Below are 20,574 nucleotides of genomic sequence, written 5' to 3'. Positions count from 1 at the left end.
TAAACATTGCTAAGCAGAAAGGGCCCTCCCCTGTACATGGTCACACTTAGCTTTTCTTTAACCATGTGCCATGGGGCTAAGCACAGCTTAGCAGCTTCAGACACAACCCCTGTTTAGCTGTGCTTAGCTGAGCGCAAACAGGCATCGCTAAACCCCAATCTGGTTATACATGCTGTGACACACCCCCTTTTCATGTCAGCTGTCTCTTCTGCCTACACTACCATACACATACACAGTTAGTACTTGCAGACATTGTGGCCCATTTTGCTATTCAATAAACTTGCCTCATTTACATATACCTAATTACATACACCCTGGATACTGCACAACACCAGGGCCTACGTCCTTAGCAAACACTATAACCTGCCATTGTATGACTCTGCATGCTGGCGACTATAATGCAATAACTTTGCATAGCTTTAAATCACATATTTTAAACTTTTTATTTTTTTTGCAAAATAGCATGTTTACAAGTTGCTGCATGCTGCTTAAATGTGGCATATGTATTTAAAAAAAAAGTTAAATTTTTTATATATTGCATTACTTTTTTAAATCACTTGCCATAGTTTTGGCCATTTGCATGCCTACTGGATATCATACATACTTTTGTTTGGGGTGTTACAGCCCGTTTAAATTTTATCCTCTGGTACACGGTTTCTAACTGCATACATTTTTCAGCGTTACATGGCACCTACATGGGTGCCTTTATGCTTCCTGAATCACAAAATCACCTCATTTGCATGGTTTTCATCAGCAGGTGAGGTGATTTGCATTCTGCAGATACTTCCATGTCCGTACAGTGTCAGAAAGTTCATGCATGCCCCCAGCCTTGTTTCCTGGATCGCTCGGCAGTCATGTTCCATGTTCAAGTCTTAACACTATTCCTACATGGAAAATCGCTCCATGTAGGGTTTATTGAATTACCCTCTATGTGTTTTTGGACACCTCAATGAATCTGTTGAAGTACCTGAACCTAACAAAAGAGTGTTAAAAAGACAGAAGACATTAAACATTTTGGAAAATTGTAGATTTTTACTCACTTGTACACAAGATACCCTAGAGCACTGTAAAATTTTAGAACAAAACTGGGATAGTCTTAGTTTAGATGGAAATTTTAGGCAGTGCCCCTAAGTTCACTTTTAAAAACAAAAATAATTTAAAGAGGCAACTTTGCTTTAAAAACACATATAAAAGAGTGAATCAGATAGTAGGAAAAATACACAAAAATGTAGGCACTGTAATTATTATGAATATATTAATGCTAATTATTTTATTACACATCCTACAACCTTGTGCTGAAGTTACATTTAAACTCTATGCTGATTGCAGAGCTAAATATTTTGTTTATTTTGTATCATGTAATATCTGTGATGTATGTTATATAGGAAGATGAATTGTTGTCTGAAGGAAAGAATCCCAATAGATTCGGGAATTTTCAGAAGGGGGATCAGTATGAAAAGTAGGCCATGGGGGGATGCTCTGAGAAAATGCAAGAAAACAAAACAGAGTGTAGGGGTATACCACCTTAAAATTATGACCACAGTAATGTATTTCAGTTTGCCTCTCATAAGCATAGATATTGCCCATGAAGAACCATGTCAAATTATCCTACAATGATCATGTACTGACCTGTGCTTTCACAAAATGCCTTATCATCATACCTCCAAAATCAAAACATAGCCAACTTATCTGTATACAATTCAGGTGTGATTGTGAAAAAAGCAAAATAATTAATAACCACAGTAATGTATTTAACAGTCTGACCATCAACATATACTGCCCCTTGACAATTCTCATAAAAAGACAGCTACCTTCTCTGTGCATCTCTGAAGCCTATTTATAAGGAAATGAAAGAACTAATGCCAAGGCATTTGACAGCATACCAAACTGACCCATACATGGTTAGATGGATAGCAAACTGGCAGAGGAACAGAACTTGTACAGTAAAAGTAGGATGTACATCCTCTAAGAGCATGAAGGTGACTAGTGGATTCCCTCAGGGATTTTTGCTTGGAATTTTGCTATTTGATCACTCCTTCGCAAATCTGCATCTATCACATAATTATCTTTGGTTAACAGAATCTGCAGATAACTGCAAGCTAAGAGTGATTGTCAAGTCCTCTTCTGATATTTAAGTACTCCAATAGCAGCTTAAACTTATCAATAACTAGTGTGCAAAAATGGGCTTAAATTTGACACTAAAATGCAACATTGTTGAATTCAGCAAGCAACACCTACCTCTAGCTTATAGTATAGATGACACACCCCTACAAAATGAGAAAATAGTGAGAGACTTGGATATTTGGGTGACTAGTCTCTTATGTTCAGCCACTATGTTGCAATGGTGGTGAGAAAAACCTGTTACCTTGCACAACTCATAGCAAAAAGTATCTCCTTCAGGTCAAAAGAAGTCCTCTCCTGCTTGTTTTCTGCAGTAATCCAACCCATGAAAGAGTGTAATGTCCCCATTGAGATGTACAATACTAAGCATATCAAACAGTTGGAAAGACCCAAAATGCTTTTAACTAACAAAACTAAATGCTAAAGGAACTTAGTTATTGAGAGAAAATGGTGGTCATAGTTCTATATTCTATATCATAAAGCCTCCTTAGGGGTGATCCGTACCTACAGAGCAAGAAGGGATCCACTTGTCCAATAAATCTTGTACTTCAAAAAACAAAGGGTTGCACTACCATTAAATACAAATATCAAAATCAATTCCAGCAAATAAATAAGACACAACACAGGGATACATTCATCACCCAGTATCTATCCTCTCTATGGAACATACTTCCTCTCCAAATTAAGCAGTGTGACATACTGCCTACCTTTAAAATGGAGCTGAGCTGGACAGCTAGATGGGTTATCATAAATTCACACCTGGTAAGACTGGTTTATTCCTCTTTGAAAAGTGAGGTAATGCATTATGGTGGGTATTTGCAAGATGGAAATGGCTTCTTGGCTCGGTTGCCTTACAACTCCTATGATCCTATAATAGCCACAGCAATGTATTTCAAGTGGCAGCTGGCAGACATGTATACTGCTGGCCTGACAACCCAGCCTAAAAAGTCACCCATTTTCTGAGTGCACCTGTGATCTGATTCTGAAGAAATTTCAATAACTAAAGAACATACTTCTGTAATTCAAATGGTTGTTTATAGATACATATAAAACTCTCTGGCAAGCCTTATCAAAAAAATGTTCACTTTTTGTGTGCACTTCTGAGGTCTGATTATGAGGACTGTGAAAGAATTAATGACCACATTAATGCATTTCAACAGGCTACTCATAGACATGTGTTTCAAGTAAGACAAGCCACATCAAATTTTAACTGGGATCCTTTAAATACCCTTTGCTTTTACAGACTTCATGTCTTCTTATCCCTACCTCTAAAATATAGCTGCCTTCTACGTACACCTCTGAGGTGTGATTGTGTGAGCAGTGAAAACTAATGACTATAGTAATGTATTTTAGCTGGCTACACATGGAACTCACAATGTCCCTGAAGAAACTTAAAAAAGATTTCCAGGTTGTTTGATGGCTGCATCCTTTCACTCCATCAGCCACTGTTTCTATACTGTGCAAATTAATGGTCTTCAACCTTTTATCAAAACAATCGGTCTGCTGGATGATGTTAACCATAATTAGCTAGACAGTGACACCAGCAGCACTATAAATTTCCTTATTGCAGCTAAACTCTCACTGATCATTTTTAATTATATTTTTGCAGTTTTAACAACTAGCTGAGCTTACTAACACACAACAAACAAGTATAATGCCTTCTCATTTTAACAAAAGATAACCAAAGTCAAACATATGTCAGTCGTGTTTATACAGGGTTAACAGCCTATCATCAAATTCCATTCAGCTCAGTGAACTATACATGTTGCAAGCCTTCTGATGGATCTCATTGCTAAAGCTGTTGCCTATACCTCTGACTTCTACTGCCACTTAAAGACCTGCATTGCTAAGGCAGTCCCTATCTACACCAAATATAATGAGAAATTTAAATATAAACCTTATGGAGGAATACATATATAAATAAGTTATATAACAAGAAAAATAAATTGCTTAATGCTTATGATAGGTCATGTTCCACCTATCTTAACAGTATTCTTAAGCAAACTAGTGAAGAGTTTAAGGAAGCCATTAGGAAACTCATAAATAACTTCTAATCTTTAACTATGTGAGTAAGGTGAGAATTAATAACTAAACTATTCAAAGGGAGTCTACAATAATACTGCACATGCTTACCCAAATGAAATAGCTAATATTCTAGCTGGCAAATTTTGTGCAAATGTTATTCCACCTGCAGCTATAACTTTTCCATATATTCCACATTTCCTGGCACCCCCTTTAATTTCTTTAGCACACATTCTTATCTTATTTCAAAAAGATAAGAAGACTTCATCCAAAGGTCCTGATAATATACTAGGTTGCCTAATTATCAGTGCAGAATATGATCTTACTTAACATCTTTAATTTAAGCTTCTCTATTGGTTGCATTCCTGAAGCCAGGAAAACAGCCATTGTAATCTTTTTAGACAAGGATGGCCCAACCAAAGATCCTAGTAACTACGGACCTATTAGTCTCACTAGCCTCATATGTAAAGCTATGTAAAACTATGGAGTGTATTAACTCAGGCCTCATTAATCTGGACATTGAAAATCTCTTAACTCAGGGCTCTCACTGATTCAAATTTGTCAGAGGAAGGTCCCACGTATTTAACTGCATTCATTTCTTCGAAAAAAGTAATTGAAGCAGTGGATAGAAGTTATGCACTACATGCAACATACCTGGACCTGATAATTCCTTATCACTTGATCATCATGTCTGTGCAATAGTTTAGAATGCCTCTTATCTGCCTCATCTAATTTCCAAAGGCAACTCCACTAGATCCAATAAGTCATTATTTCCCTTTACTCATATTATATCAGGCCAATTATTGAATATAATAAACCTTTTGGCAAGTATCTATCTAAACATATCACTCAACAAGAGAGACCTTAGAGATTCTTAGCTAAAAAAAGATTGGTGGCCTCAAAAATCTTATTTATCAGGACAGAGTGGTAGCCTTCTCTCTTTACTCAGTCTCTTACAAACTTCACTGTGAACACCTTTGTCTAGCATTTCTAGCCATGAAAGACCCAAACCTATTTTACCTCCAGTTCCTTATCAGAACCAGTGGTACAGCAAATACCTAGTGAATGGAACTAAACCATCAACAGATAAATAAAACACATTAGCATGATAGATTCATATCCAAATGTATTCCTCACCTCTGGTACAAACTTCCACTACATGTCAGAGTAGCATACTTGCCACCTTCAGTCTTAATCTAGATAACTAGATGGGCAGCCTGAAATTCTTACCTGGTCTACCTTGTCTTGCCTTCCAGAATGCTGGAGGAAACTTATGAATATGTTTTTTTTTTGTTTTGTGCTAAGCATATAATGGTCTACAGACTGATTGCCTAGTACTTATCTATAAACAGTAATTATCAGTTCTGCATGCCTGTAAAGCAGCAATATAACCACCCCAGTGAGCAGCATATGATACTATCATTTATATTGCACTAGAAATTTTAACAGGCAGCTGGTGTGTGGGATTTCAGAGGGTATTGAGACCACCTTAGCACTGCTGCTACAGGGCCAGTATCACAGCCAGTTCTAGTGATCAACTCTTGATACATGCTCACCAGAAAGTAGTAAAACTAATGTATTCTAGCTTGCTGCTACCCTTCTCTATTTGTTTTTTGTTTGCCTCCTCTTCCCTCTGCCATGATTCCTGTAATTAATTAAAAAAACTGACTGGAATGGTGTATTTCAATAAAGTGGCATTAGAAAAATATATATTAGTCTCCTGTAACACCAATTTCTGTGATTTCTCATATAATTCTTTAGCTGCAGATGAAAGTTCACTCACATTAGATGGAGGGACAGCATTAAATAAACTAGAATTATATGCTTCTTATTCACCATAAAACTCCACAAACTGTCATTGCCATCTGCTTGCACTTGTGGCTGCCAAACAGAATCATCTGCTTAAGACACAGAATGAAGAAAATGGTCAATGTTGCACTGTAAACTGTTATCATTCATAGGACAGCTCAGTAATTCTGAACCAAGAAATAAGGTGTTATTGCTAGAAGACATAATAAATGACCAAATGAAAAACAGAACAAAACAGTACAATTACAAATATTTAAAATTCAACTAAAACAACTAAGTAACCTTGGGCTATGCCTCTTGCTTAACCCTTGGCTAGGTCTATAACATTACTATAGATCATAATACTATTTCTAATCATCTGTAATCTCTCTTCTTTTCCAGGACCAATGCTAGGTCTATTTTTCCCACTTTATCCCATCCTATTCTTGGGATCAAAATTAAATAATTTTTCTGCATTATACATCTGACCAGCATGAAAGTGAATATAAACATTGTGTCAGCAGTATAAAACTGTAAAAAAGATCTTTTGCACTATCGTATTCCAAGCTGTGAAACGTCACTATTGTGACTGGGTACAATGTACTTCAGGCCAGTATTGCTATCATCTGACTGTTGTCATTAGTAATGATAAGCAAAAGAAATGTAAAAATACCTCTCAACTGTCCAGAATTTTGCAGATTGCCTTCATTCTTGCTTCATATTTTGGCAAATATCTCATAAAATCTGTTTTTTTCAGTCAACCATTGAGGATTGAAGTCCCTAAATAATAACAGATTTCAGTTTCAGATATCATCCATCCAGCCATCCACCCACAACCCCTTTTCCCAATTTTGCACATTGGGTTGGAATGTCACTTCAACAGTGGAAATCATCTACAGCCAAGGTTTACACTGTTGGGTGGCATATTCTTCAGAAAGTGCATGTGATTACAAAACATGTTATTCTAGCAAATTTCTAAGTTTATAAGAACAATATTTAAAATATGTCCCTGATTTTGGACCTTTGCCCCTCCCTCTCCATTTTTGGCTTTATCCAGAATTCCTGATGACAGGTTGAGAGGAATGCACATAAGAGACTGACAAAGGTCTACAAGGCTGAAGGTTTTGAGGAGTTCAATCTGTACTTGAGGGAGGACACAAACCGCAATTTATCTCTTTCATGTTGGTACTTTTGTCAGTGTCATGCTGGCCATTCCTACCTGTGTTTCAGTGGGTGAAAGAAAAGGTTAATAGCACCTAGCAAATATCTGCATAAAGTTGTATTACACATACAGACTGTAGCCTAACAAAGCTAAAATGATACACTGGTGTTTTCATAGGCACATCGGGCCTGCAATTAGATTATGCCATCATAGAAGGTAAGGTTGTGAAACATGTAATTACATGCATTGACACATATGCTATATAAGTCACATAGGCATACCTTGCTATGCAAGCACAGGTGTAAGCAATGATGAGCAGCATAACTCTCAACTGTCCAGATTTTCGCAGAATGTCCAGATTTTTGCCTCATATTTTTTGTCTCTTTCTCATAAAATTGTGTTTTTCTGGCAAATCACTGGCAAATCATTGAGAACTGAAGTCAGAAAATAATGGCAGACATTTGGTTTTCAGAAGTCATATTCTTCAGAAAATTCATGCTGAAGCAAAACGTTATTCTGTTAACTTTCTAAGTTTGCAAGAGCAATATTTAAAAAGTGGGCCTTTGCCCCCACCCATTATTTGTGGCTTTGTCCAGATTTTTTGATCTAAGAGGATGAGAGGTATGATGAGCAATAGATACAAAGGAAAGGGATTGGAAAACACTCTGATGTCAGCAACTCTAGTGAGTCTGCCTATGACATCACTAGATAATGCTATACACCTCAGTCAGAAAACTTGATCACATGGTCTATCTTACTCCTGTGTGGAATATATCCACCAAAGTAGGACCCTGAGTAACTGAACATAGGTGGCTGTACTGACTGATCTCATACCAGCCCCTGAGAGAGTATGATCACCTCAGAGTGGCAATCAGGCTAACACCCCCCCCCCCACATTTCTATTACAACTCCAGGAGTGCATATTGTTTTATCTGTAAGGCATACCAGCCACAGGCCAGTAACATAATGGTCCCTGATGGCATCATACCGCACAGATGTACATAGACATGTATGTGAACTGGGAACAAATTAGCAGATCTGTAGGAATGTCACCCAAGCACAGATTGCTACTACACATTCCACAAAAGATCTGTCGGGTGCATTATGCAGTGTTCATGATTATTTTATCCCACTTCACTGTGAGTGTATTGACCACACACAGGAAGGAAACTGAAATGGAGCATAGACAGGAAATGACCAGTCAGCTGAGGCCTGAGATGCACACACCACTGTAATAAGCACTTCTATCCTTATGACTGTTAGTGGCATTATGTCTGGCAAGTGTAGGTTTGCCCATGGCCAAAGTGTGGTATATGCACAAGGTCAATTTGTACATGTTTTTTTTCAGTGAGTATATCTAAAAGCTGTGTTATGAGATGTCAAAAGTTCCAGTCATGGGTTGCAATTAACTACCTGCATCCAGGCCTGGACCCTCAGCAGCAAGCTCCATTCAGGTTGAGGCCATAAAGTAGTACTGCATCCAAGCCACATGTGGTCTCAGATCTTGACAACCCTTGCTTCTGAAGTGACATCAGGTCAGTGGCACAGAATTGCACAACTTTAGTGTCATGAAAGGCAATAATTCCCAACAGCATTTGGTGAGTGTATTCACCACATGTGCCTCCTGTGACATACTTCCCCCACCCTGGTTCCTATTACGTTGTTGAAACTATAAAACTTCGAACACTACAAGATCGAACTTGTATGTTCAAAGTTTTATAATTTCAAACAACGGGAAAAAAAAAAACAACAAACAGAAAGTAACTCTTGTAAGCAGGGGGGCAAGCCCCCTTGCACCCCCCATGTGTGGGGCTGCAGCCCCCACCCCACTCTTTAAATATACCAACTCCGAGATCGCACTACAGTGCAGTAAAGGGAAATCTTTCCTTTCTACACTGTATTGTTATCTCGGAGTTGGTATATCTAAAGAGCAGGGTGGGGGGTGTTCTTTTTCTTTTTTTTTTACTTAATTCAAGTTCTGAAACTTTGAACATAAGGTTTAGACCTTATGGTGTTAGGACTTTCAGAACTTCGATAATGTTATAGGAACCCCACCCACCCAGCTTGTATTGGCAGTCTAGTGTTTTCCCATACTTTATCTTTTATGCAAAGATGATGACTGTCACCCAAAATGCTTTCACAGCTGTGCTGTGCTGTGTAGAGAAGATGTCTCCTGCACAGTTTGACCATCCAGGAGCAATTTAGGAAGTTGAAAAAGAGATGGAAGATTCATAAAGTAACCCAGAGCTTCTCATGTTTTTCAATCATTTTGTATAGGAATTACATTTGAAAACTTATAACTATAGCTGGTTGTGAGGCAAGACATATATCTGAAATCCACTTTTAAATATCACCTGGATACAGTGTGCATGAATGACATCCCCCACCTTGCTGAAGAATTTTTGTTTTGTTTGATAGTAATGAAACCTCTTCTTGAAAAAATTCAGGAATTCATTCAAAATTCATGTTTTGCTGAATACAGACTACGCAGATTTTTCAAGTGTATTATCCAGTACCAAAGCAAGGGTGGGGCAAATGAGGCAACAACTTTGGCACCAGCTTCTAGGGAGCCGAAATCACTAAAGAGAAAGTCTGTCAGCTTAGAGGTTGAGAGTAAGCAATTTGCTTAATAGGAATTTTGCAAACTACTTATCTGTCCTAGTCTGTTTTAATAAAAATAGTGGTTAGACAATTTTCAGGTTATCTAGATAGCCTGCAAATGGTTAATCTGTTTGTTAAAAGTGTTTGACAGTTTATAAGCTGTCATTACACAATCAGTTTTGTTTATAGATAGTGGGTTAGACAAACTGCAAATGATTGTGCTTCAATATTGCCAAATTCCCTTGCTACAGCTCTTCTGAGTAATAAAGTATTACAGAAACAGATGTATAACGTTCTGCATTTTTAAAATCTGCTCTACTATATGCACCAGCTGGCCATTTACTAACATTATACCTACACAGAGTGTTTTTATAAGAGGAAGTGGGGTGTAAAATCTTCTATATGTATCACTTTATACATTATTTGTACAGTACTAAAAAGAAGCCCCTAAATTATATAGTTTTTTTCAGACAGCAAGATTTGTTTGTGAAGCATTTATATATTGGGTCATGTACAAACCTGTGCAAAACAGATTATCCCTGCTCGTTAGGCTGAAAGACTTGTAATTCTATCCATGGATCCCACATTAGAGTTTTCAGCCATTAATGATATTTGATGACTTGCCCAGAGTACACTAAGAATGCTATGTGTTTCAGGTCTGGTACATCTTCTTGACTCATGGTTGCTCAAAAAACACAGTCTTGCAGCCAGGTGCTTAAGTTTGTTGCAGAACGCAGAAGCTGCTTTTCTCACTCAAATTCAAATAATGTGCTTAGTCAAGGTGCTGCAGCTGTACAGACAGAATGGAGTTGACACATCTTATCTTAACATATTCGAATATCAGTCAGGTAAATGTGACAGCAGTGGAAATGGAGTTGGAGAGGATGCAGGATTATAGTTTAGGTTTTTAGGCAGTGGACAGGAGGGTGAATTAAGATTAGTGAGTGGGAAGGGAGTTTAGATTTAGGAGGTGGGAGGACAGTTTAGGATTGAGGTTTGATCATGGACTTTAGTTTAAGGGATTTTTAAGGATTAGAGGAGAAATCAGAGAATTTTGGGTTGGGGATTGGTAGGGGAGTTCTACACAGGAGATGACTGGGGATTTTAGATTTAGGCAGGGGGAGTAGAGATTTCAAGTTAAAGAGCTATCTGTGACATTATGGTTATGAAGCGGGAAGCGAGTGTTAAGAGTTATAGAGTGATTGGGGAATTTAGGTTTTGGTAGAGGGAATGGAATATTAGAGTTAAGCAGTAATCAGGCACTTTAGGTTTAGGGATAGGAAGGATGGGGAATTTTAGGGTTAGGGATATGGAGCAAGGATTCAGGTTGAGGTTAGGGACTAGGTGGTCGTTTTATTGTTAGGGATCTTGTAGGGCAAAGCAGTTTACATGAGTGAGGTGTTGGGAATGTTGGCTAATTCAATAGGCTCAGGCTAGTTGGAGTTAGATTACTTGCTGTTTAGAGCAAGTGACAAGAAGCATGTCACTAGCACTTGTAGTAGATTCCTGTGTTTCTTTATTCAGTTGCTACTTCTATAGCCAAATTCATTATCTAAACTAGATTAGCAACATCTGTTTCATTAGTTTTACCCCTGCACCTATAGAAAAAACTAATGTGGTATAAAACACGCTTTCCTTTGGGAACTGAGTCTTATGTTTTGCAATAATTTTCCATTCGTATTCTACACAATAGTGCTGAAGATGTACTGAGAATGCACACGAGAAATGCCCCTTGCTCATTCCAAACTTCTCCTCTATTCATTTACTAATTACTGAGACTTATTTGAAATCACCCATTTTATATTCTTATGGTCCATCTGAGCTTGCAGTCTGTCGAACTGAGGAAAACAAACAACCCACTGCTGGCAGACAAAACCTGTCAGGTAAGAGGAAGGAAGGAGATAGAAATTATCAGACAAAGAGCACATAAGACTTGGCCAACTGTTGATAAAGAGCTCTTGTTTTAATATTCACAGGACATGGAAGAGTTAATAAGGGGCCTTGAGCTTGTTTACAGTTTTCAGTTACCAGTCATTCCGTTCTGTGTATATGTATGCAAATGTCACTGCTGCTATTCCAGTCAAAATATCATATGCCTTTATTCCAGAAACAACTCAGAAGGGTTTAGTCTACCTTATAGATAACATTCTCAATAACAGCAGACTTATGAAGAATAACGCATCAAATTATTTCCACCTTAGTCATCATCGTCATCATCACCATCAACTCCCTTTTTTTTTTTCCATTTTTCTATATTTATTTATTTATTTATTGCCATTTGTTAACTGGGTTTGTCCAACTGGGATTGTGGCCCATTTTCAGTTGAGACCTGAAGAGAAAAGCTCCAGTAGTACATTTTAAACAAGTACAATTTTAAAGAATATTGATATAATAGCAGTTATAGCAAAAAGATTCACATATGTTGGGTTACATGCATAAAGTTAAAGTTGCATTAAAAAGAAGCTAAGTAGCAATTTTACATTGATATAGTTCAATAGGTCAACAATAAACATTTTTTGTTTGTATAAAATTATGCAAATGCATAGTAGACACATTGGAGAGAGAGGTGTAACAAGGTACTAAGTATGGTCCTTTTGAGGGAATAAAGGGAAGGAAGACTAGGTAGGGTCATGGCAAGGCAGGTTCTGGAATTGAGAAATTGTATGAGGTCAGCAGCTTTCTCAATTTGGTGCAACTCTCCTACCATCTTCAAACATCATGCCTAACTGTTGCAGGTCTTCTCACTGACACTCTATCCATCTCTTTGCTGGATGACATCATTTCCTCTTGCCTTGTTCCTATTATGTCCTAAATATTGTTCAACAAATTGTCTTCTGCTTTCCTCCACATGTACCCAAACCATTGTAATCTCTTCTTGACATTCTCTGCAACTGCAACTATTCTGCCTTCTGTGCTGATGCTATAATTTCTTTGTCTGTCCCATAATATGCACCATACCACCCATCTCAGGCACTTCATCTCCATCAATTCTAGTTTCCTCAACTGTTCTGCCTTTACTGCCCAGGATTTTGTACCATATACAAGTAGCAGTCACACCACTGTTTAGTACACCTTACTTTCCAGCTTCTTTGGCATTCTTCAGTCACACATCTCTAGACTGCAACCCCTCTGATTTTAGCCTTGATCTCCTCATTCAGACTTTCCTTCTTCTAAAAAACCCTCCCAGATGCAAGAAGCTGATAACCTATTCCACTATTTTCCTTCTGTCTCAGTTTTCAGCTTCTACTAATTTCCCCTATTTGCTGCCATGACAAGTGTTTTGTCTGTATTCACATTCATCCCATATTCTTTGCTTTGCATTCCATTCCTCTAGCATTTCCCAATGGTCCAGCTCAGAGTCCCCTTGTAATGCCACATCATCTACATTCAGCAGCTTTGTTGATCTATCCCTTCAGACCTGTTTGCTAATGTAGTCCTATCACCAGTATCAATAGGAGTGGGAGCAGACCTGATCCCCCAATGCGTACCCACCCCCACTGGGACCCCTTCTGTGACATTGAGGACTATTCATAATTGTGTCATGGGGTCCTTTTACATATTCTGCAGCCAAACTCAGCTTACTTGGAACCTTGTAATATGCTTTCTCAAAGTCTATGAATGCCCTGGAAAGCAAACTAACTAGCTAACTAAATAAATAAATAAATAACTCAGTGACCTTTTCTTATTAGGAGGAAGTCTACCAGAGTTGCATGTTTACCACTCTTATATGGGATCATATGTTCTTGTACTTCCAACTTAATAAACGCATTAAAAAAAACTCCTGCCAGTGAGATTGATAGAAAGAAACCAAAGTCCCAGTTTCATTAACAGGCAAGAAATCTCCCTTTAAAAGTGTGCCCTGAAGCTTCTACCATATGAGGAATGCCATTTCCAAGTCACAAACACCATAATGTGTTTGTATAGGTACACACATACACATACACACACACACACACACACACACACATATATATATATATATATATATATATATATATATATATATATATATATGTATGTGTGTGTGTATATTTGTATTTCTTGATGGGTCTACATTGCTTGACTGACCACATCGAACAACAACTCATTCAAATGCTGGAAATATAGTTTATAAAAAAAACTTTTTTTTTTTTTTTTTTGGTAGTTGGGCAAGCCCCCTGTATCTTCCACTGCCCCTGCTAATTGCATATACCTAGATTGAGACTGTACTATTATGGGAAAATGACAAATTCTCTTACTCTTGCTGTGCCATGATTTTCCAGTCCAAACAGATGGTATGTGCAATCAGCTGATAGTCAATCGGACAAGTGAGATTTAAAGAACTGGATTTTGTCAAGCTGGCCACGTAATAAGATAGCCTTGTCTTATTTAGAATAGCCACTATTTACAATGAACTTACACAAGATATTAAGTGCAACCTTTCAAAAAAGCTGATCCACAAATGATATAGCACTTGTAAATTGGTGTTCTGCCTCACCCTGTATTGCAGAAATGAACATATTAAACTATTGGTTAAATACAGTGTCCATGTAACGGCTGGATATGTCACCATCAGAGTAGGTCTAAACAATGCTGAAGAACATAGCTTTTTAGCACAACAAAAGTAACTTAAAATGTAGAAAGAGTTGCTTTCCTGCCAGACACAAACTACACATTTAATTCATATCTCTTAACTTCACACTGTACATTTCTAATGAAACAAGTAACACTGCTCGATGTCGGTTAGTAGTCCTTAGTTCATTATAACACAACACTCATTCTGATAGTTTGAGGACCATGGAGGATGCACCATATTTCTATTTAAAGATAAGTATAAGTGTTAAGTGGAGGGGATAAGCACTACAACCCTGCATTTGCAATATATTTTGCAACAAAGAATTATGGGGTGACAGCATTATGACTATTCTGTTCTAGCTTGGCACATAAACTGACACCAAACAGCATCACAAAGCATGCTGAAAGAAAATATAACATGAAAAGATACTTATAATACATTTACTGTTAACGTTTTTACTGCAGGCTTTTAGATATGCTTACATTTTAGCAATGCTTTATTTCTACAATGATCTATACATTTGTCGTGGTGGTTATATTTTTGTCTTTTCTGGCCTGGAAGAAATATTTGAGTACTGCTATCAGTTTTCCATCTCAAAAGTAGTGTAAACAACCAAAAGTTGCTGTACTGTGAAAGACAATATTCAAATACTGTTAAGGTATGTTTTAACCAGAAATAAAATGCTACCAATAACAATCTGAGATACTTACATAATATTTAATTTTGTGTTACATTTAAGGCCATAGCACTTTATTAAAAAAAAAGTTTAAATTAAATAAACTTTCATTTAGTTATGTGTGCATAACTGTTAAACTTGGTCCTAGAAAACAGGAGAAAACTCAGTGCAGAACACAGCAGCACAATGGTTCAGTGAACAGGGAACCAGTCAAAGAATGTAATAAACCAAAAAATAAAACAATTAAACATACTTCTAGCTATGAAAAAAATTTTGGTGACTACGAAGTATGTTTATTTCTTTTCAATGTAGAATTCCCCATATCACGGCGTGTGCGTAAGATGCATTAACAATGTCTGTTGTCACAGCTTTTTAACTATGTGTGTATATCTATATCTATATCTATCTATCTATCTATATATATATATATATATATATATATATATATATATATATATATATATATTTTTTTTTTTTTTTATGGTGTCTTCTGGGGTTAGGTTGTGGATTTTCTGTTAGGCCTTATTTCCCTATGAATACACATGTAGCACTCCTGGGTTTTGGAGATTCAACAAACATAATATGAGACTGTCACTTACATCCATATCTAGAATACTTATTTGTTTATGTATTTATATTTGTGCACGGGGGTAATGCACTGATAGTGACCAATTTCCGGCTCAGACCGGGTGAAATACAAAACATTTCATAAACAAAAAATAATAAATGTAAGCAATAACAGAGTAGTTCATACTAATTTCATTGAAAAAATCCATATATACAGTATAGTGAGCAAGCACAGTTTAATGTACATTCAAGCACAGTGTAGTGTGCAATATATCATGCATACAATATGTGCACTAGTTTTAAAGGTGAGTGTAACCCCGTAGATTTGCCTGCAACCCTTGTAACAGTCATATTTACTGCTTCTCTGGTCTCCACTGAGGAAGTGGTATGAAGTGTGCATTTTCAAAAGTTTCCTTCCTGTTTATCTTGGGAAACTGAGGAGACACAATCCCTTTATTCTTCTCCCATCCTCAAGACGGCACTTAGTGTGCCAAAGATATTAATCAAACTCTGGTCATTAAGGTCATACTTAAAGTTTTATTGATCTGTGACAAAGAACCTAACAATATGTAGCATGTTTATGCTTTATGACATGTTTCACATAAGCACACATTGAATATAATATTATAAATGGAAAAATGGAGTCTCCACAGGAAATCTGGTTCTGAATGTTGATATCATTTAGTGAAATATCCTCCTGTAGATTCAGAGTTAATTAATCATGTACATTCTGGAATCCTGTCAATAAAATAGGGAAGGACTATAAATGCAGAGTATCTAACCAGAGAGTTTTCCTTGTTTTACCTTTTGTCTATTTTACACATTAAAAGAACACCATATAATTGTAATTATGATATGCCTTTTGCTTTCATTATATAGCAATCCTATCAAAGCATATACTCAATTTGATGTGCAAGAAAAACGTATTTCTTTTGTAAGTACCAATGGGCTCATGTTTAATAAGATATAATACTATGGAAATGTTACAGATGCTTTGCAAGAAAGCATTAGAATGTAAATACTTAAAAATATTTCCAGTCACTTACTGATTTTCCCCCACAGCCTTCTGCATTTTCACACAAGACCTTCGTTATCAAGCTGATTCAAGGGACAGCATGAGGCTTTCTTAAATTAAAGTTCTTTTTATAATAAGTTTACTATTCAGAGGAAGTATCTGGCAGGTGAGTGGGAGTGTGCTTAAAGGACATCAACGTATTAAAGAACAAATGCATGGGGCAGGATGGTAGCTGTGTGCACTTAAACAACAGTAACATATCCAAACCTAAATACATGGGGCAAAATGCTACATCTGTGTGGTTAAGGAAAGTAATGCATCTAAATATGAATGCATGGGGAAGGATGGTATGTCTGTGTAGTTAAAGGATGGTAACATATCAAAACTTTAATGCATGGGGCAGGATGGCAAGTGTCTGTGATTAATGGACAGTAACATCTCTAAATAAGAATGCATGTGGCCTGAAGATACGTGTATGTGTGTGGCTAAAGGACGGTAACATATCCAAACATGAATGCATGGGGCAGGATGGTAGGCATGTGTGTTTATAGGACAGTACAATTTCTAAACATGAATGCAGGAGGCAGGATGGTAGCTTTGAGTGAATAAAGGAAAGTAAAATGTGTAAAACATGAATGCACAGGACAGGATGGTAGCTGTGTGTGGTTAAAGGACAGTAAAATATCTAAATGTGAATGCATGAGGTATGATGGTAACTGTGTGTGGTTAAAGGAAAGTAAGATATCTAAACATGAATGCATGTGGCAGGATGGTAGCTGTGTGTGTTTAAAGGACAGTAACATATCTAAACATGAATGCATGTAGAAGTATGGTAGTTGTGTGTGGTTAAAGGAAAGTAACATATGTAAACATGAATGCATGTGGCAGGATGGTAGCTGTGTGTTTTTAAAGGACATAAATATATCTAAATATGAATGCATGGGGAAGATGGTAGATGTGTGTGGTTAAAAGACAGTAAAATATCTAAAAATAAACACATGAGACAGGATAGTAGCTGTGTGTGGTTAAAGGATGGTAACATATCTAAGCATGAATGTGTGTGGCAGGATGGTGGCTTTGTGTGGTTAAAAGACAAGTAACATATGTAAAAATGAATACATGGGGCATGAGAGTAGCTGTGTGTGGTTAAAGGACATCAACAAATCTAAATATGAATGCATGTGGCAGGGTGAAAGGGGTGTGGGTTAATGGGCAGTAACATATCTAAACATGAATGCATGTGGAGGATGGCAGTTGTGTGTTTGGTTAAAGGACAGTAACATAATTAAACATGAATGCATGTGGCAGGATGGAATGTGTGTGTGGTTAAAGGACAGTAACATATCTAAACATGAATATACTGGCAGGTTGGTAGGTGTGTGTGGCTAAAGGGCAGTAACATATCTAAATATGAATGCATATAGAAGGATGGTAGCTGTGTGTTGTTAAAGGACAGTAAAATATCAAAAAATAAATGAGGGCGGCAGGATGGTAGCTTCATGTAGTTAAAGGACAATAGCATATCTAAACATGAATGCATGAGGCAGTATAGTAGCTGTGTGTGGTTAAAGGACAGTAACTTATCTAAAAATTAATGCATTGGAGAGGATGGTAGCTGTGTGTATTAAAAGGGCATCAACATATCTAAACAAGAATGCATGTGGCAGGGTGAAAGGTGTGCGGGTTAAAGGGATGTAACATATCTAAACATGACTGCATGTGGAGGATGGTAGTTGTGTGTGGTAACATATCTAAACATGAATGTGTGTGGCAGGATGGTAGCTTTGTGTGGTTAAAGGACAGCAATGTATCTAAACATGAATGTGTGTGGCAGGATGGTAGCTTTGTGTGTTTAAAGGACAGCAAAATATCTAAACATGAATGCATGTGGGAGGGTGAAAGGCGTGTGGGTTAAAGGACAGTAACATATCTAAACCTGAATGTATGGGGCAGGATAGTAGCTTTTGGTGGATAAAGGAAAGTAAAATGTCTAAACATGAATGCACGGGCAGGATGGTAGCTGTCTGGCTTAAAGGACAGTAAGACATCTAAACATGAATGCATGGGGCAGGATTGTAGCTGTGTGGTTAAAGGACAGTAGCATATCTAAACCTGAATGCATGGAGAAGGAAGGTAGGTGTGGGTGGTTAAATGACAATAACATATCTATACATGAATGCATGGGGCAGGATGGTATGTGTGTGTGGATAAAGGTCAGCATTGATACTAAACATGAATGTATGTGGTAGGATCGCAGATGTGTGCAGTTAAACAACAGTAACATATCTAAATGTGAATGTATTGGGCAGGATGGTAGCTATGTGTGGTTACAGAACAGTAACATGTCTAAACATGAATGCATGGGGCAAGATGGTAGGTCTTTGTGGTTAAGGACAGTAATACATCTAAATATGAATGTGTGGGGCCTGATGGCTTGATGATAGGTGTGTCTGGTTAAAAGATTGTAACATATATAAACATGAATGCATGTGGAAGGATGGTAACTGTGTGTGTTTAAAGGACAGTAACATATCTAAACATGAATGCATGTGGAAGGATGGTAGCTGTGTGTGGTTAAAGGACAGTAACATATCTAAACATGAATGTGTGTGGCAGGATGGTAGCTTTGTATGGTTAAAGGGCTGTAACATACCTAAACATAAATACATGGGGCAGGATGGTATGTGTGTGGATAAAGGACAGTAACATATCTAAACATGAATGCATGGGGCAGGATGGTATGTGTGTGTTTAAAGGACAGTAACATATCTAAACATAAATGCATGGGGCAGGAAGGTATGTGTGTGGATAAAGAACAGTATTGATACTAAGCATGAATGTATGTGGTAGGATGGTAGATGTGTGCTGTTAACAGTAACATATCTAACTGTGAATCTATGGGACAGGATAGTAACTGTGTGTGGTTAAAGGGCAGTAAGATATCTACACCTGAATGGGTGGGACAGGATAGTAGCTGCGAGTGGTTAAAGGACAGTGACATTTCTAAACATGAAAGCATGTGCCAGGATGGCAGCTGTGAGTGCTTAAAAGGACATTAAAATACATAAACATGAATACATGGGCCAAGATTGTAGCTATGTGTGGTTAAAGGACAGTAACATATCTAAACATGAATGCATGTGGCAGGATGACAGCTGTGTGTGGTTAAAGGACAGTAAAATATCTAAATATGATTGCATGTGGAGGATGGTAGTTGTGTGTTTGGTTAAAGGACAGTAACATATCTAAACATGAATGCACGAGGCAGAATAGTAGCTTTGTGTTGATAAAGGAAAGTAACACCTCTAAATATGAAAGCACGGGACAGGATGGTAACTGTGTGTGTGGTTAAAAGACAGTATCATATCTAAAGATGAATGTATGGTGCAGGATGGTATGTTTGTGTGGATAAAGGACAGTAACATATCTAAACCTGAATGCGTTGGGCAGGGTGAAAGGTGTGTGGGTTAAAGGGCAGTAACATATCAAAACATGAATGCATGTGGTAGGGTAAAAGGTGTGTGGGTTAAAGGGCAGTAACATATCTAAATATGATTGCATGTGGAGGATGGTAGTCGTGTGTTTGGTTAAAGGACAGCAACATATCTAAACATGAAAGCATGGGACAGGATGGTAGCTGTGTGTGGTTAAAGGACAGTAACATATCTAAACATGAATGCATGGGGCAGGATGGTAGCTGTGTGTGGTTAAAGGGCAGTAACATATCTGAATATGAATGCATGTGTCAGGATGGTAGTTGGCCGAGGTTAATGGACAATGCCATATATAAACATGAAAGCGTGTGGCAGGATAGTAACTGTGAATGATTCAAAGGACATTAAAATACATAAACATGAATACATGGACCAGGATTGTAGCTGTGTGAGATTAAAGGACAGTAACATATTTAAACATGAATGCATGGAGCATGATGGTAGGTGTGTGTTTATAGGACAGTAACATATCTAAACATGAATGCATGGGGCAGGATGGTAAGGATTAGTGGTTAAAGCACAGTAACATATATAAATGGAAATGTATGGGGCAAGATGATAGGTGCGTGTGGT

This window comes from Protopterus annectens, chromosome 8.part0, assembly GCF_019279795.1.
Source record: "Protopterus annectens isolate FY-2018-M chromosome 8.part0, PAN1.0, whole genome shotgun sequence".
Lineage (NCBI taxonomy): Eukaryota > Metazoa > Chordata > Ceratodontiformes > Protopteridae > Protopterus > Protopterus annectens.
Note: the sequence above shows the minus strand (reverse complement) of the source record.